Below are 2,019 nucleotides of genomic sequence, written 5' to 3'. Positions count from 1 at the left end.
TACTTCATGTCATCGAGGAGAGGCTTCTCTATTCTCACATGTTTAAACATGTCCCAAATGGACTCAATGGAAGCCTCTTTCCTAAATATAGAGGGTGCAAGTGGGGCTGCCAAATGTGTCATTGGGTAGCCATGAAAAGCCTCGTGGGGGGGGGGGGGCGGGGGGGAATGAGGTGTGGTCCTTTTGGTGGTAGGCGTGATATTCAAGGGTCTCTGTACCCGACTAGAGGAAGAAAGAGTGCATGAATCCACGTTGGGTGCCTCTAGTTTTTCATCTAGGATCTTCCCCATGCTTGGCTACTCCTTACCTTATTCATGTGTCAGCCTGCCATTTTGAAATGTGGTTACCACCTGGGTCTACTCAGAGTATGATGAGGGGCCAGCGTCCGGTTCACATTCTACCCCATATTGTCCCTTTGGATTTATTATAGGTTGACTTGGTAACTTACTTTCATCCCTCCAACTTAGAGTAGCGGCTAGCTGTCCCATGGCGGTTTCTAGCTTTGTGATAGATTGGGAGTGGGAGTGAAGGAGTTACCGATCTACTCGACGGTTAGCTTCGATTCGCTTAAGGGTTGTTAACACCGTCTCTTGAAATGAATTATATTTGGATTGAGGTGGAGACGGATGCTAAACGGCTGAAGTTCTAGGAGCTGAGTCTAGATGGTTTTGGAAATTTTGATATGAGTGTGGAGACATAACATTAGGGTTTTTTTGAGGTCTTTGGATTTGAAAACCCATAGCTTGCAGCCTCTAGGAGAAGTTAGGATGTTGTTTCCACTCGTAATTGTAGGTATTCAAATAAGGGTCATTGGACGTCTTATCGTACCAATTATGAGTGACCTTTACTTCCTCCTGCTCAAGCTTAGGTTGGGAATACACGAGAGGAAAATTGTAACATGTATAGGAAGGGTTGAAGCAGATTGCACAAACTTCTGCACATGCTGTTGTTTGCGGTCCTAAGGACATGCATTGATCTAACTTTTTGGATATGGCATGTAGGGTAGGGACTAGGTCTTGGCTAGTGGCCAACTCGTAAACTCCTTTTGGTTTAGAGTTTGATGGATTAGGTAGTCTACAAGTGGCAGCCATGTGCTACTGAGAACTTTCCGCCAAATTTTCAAAGAGAATCCAAGTCTCATTCTCGTGTTTAGTGAGGAAAGTACCTTCGCACGACACATCAACCATAGACCTATCTCTCTCAGCCAACCCTTCATAGAAAGTTTAGACTAATTGCCACTTGGTGACCTAGTGATGTGGACATTTATGAAGCAGGTCCCTAAAGTGCTCCCAAGTCTCGAAAAAGAGTTCCCCATCCATCTATGAGAAACTTGTGATGGCTTTTCAAAGCTGTTTAATCTTCCCAATTGGAAAGTACCTTTTAAGAAATTTATGTTGCATAGTGGCCCAATTGGTCACTATGTTTGGTTCTAAGGACGTCAGCTAATATTTGGCCTTATCCTTCATAAAGAATATGAAGAGCCTAAGACGGAGAGCATCATCACTGAAACTAGGGATGCGGATGGTGGAATAAATTTCCAAGAACTCATCTAGATGTTGATAAGGATTTTTAGTGGAGTTCCCATAAAAGTTGGGCAGCATCGAGATAATCGATGTCTTAATCTCAAATTGCGCCGCTTGGACATCTGGGAACCGGATGCAAGACGACGATGTGTATGCATTGGGTACAAAGTAGTCCCTAAGAGGCCTCAGGTGTTGCTCTCCCACCACAGGTAGGTGAGAAGCATGGGGTTCTGGGATTTGTTCAGTGGGAACCGGGGGGTTATCTTCGACCATTGCTTTTAGTTCAGATGACTCAGCCTTCTCCGGATTAGAGATAGGTTTCCTAAGGGACATACGGTATTTTTCAATCTCAAGATCTATGGGAATTATCTCGGGTTCCAAAGAACGTAGACCAAACATACACACGTATAAGCACACAGATTCAGACTTCAAAAATAGGAAACAAAAATAAAGAAAATAGAAATTAATAAAGAAAGTAAAAACAAAAGGAGAGCAA

At 43.5% G+C, this 2,019-nt stretch overlaps 1 non-coding gene across 1 annotated transcript; it reads left to right on the top strand.

Annotated features, from left to right (window-relative positions):
• The first annotated feature begins 1,245 nt into the window (after positions 1–1,245).
• LOC131147336 (small nucleolar RNA R71) lies at positions 1,246–1,351 on the top strand. The gene has a single exon (XR_009134725.1). It is a non-coding gene; the product is annotated as a small nucleolar RNA R71 (small nucleolar RNA).
• Positions 1,352–2,019: the final 668 nt, after the last annotated feature.

This window comes from Malania oleifera, chromosome 1 (assembly GCF_029873635.1).
Source record: "Malania oleifera isolate guangnan ecotype guangnan chromosome 1, ASM2987363v1, whole genome shotgun sequence".
NCBI lineage: Eukaryota > Viridiplantae > Streptophyta > Magnoliopsida > Santalales > Ximeniaceae > Malania > Malania oleifera.
This window is presented reverse-complemented; position numbering and strand designations above follow the sequence as displayed.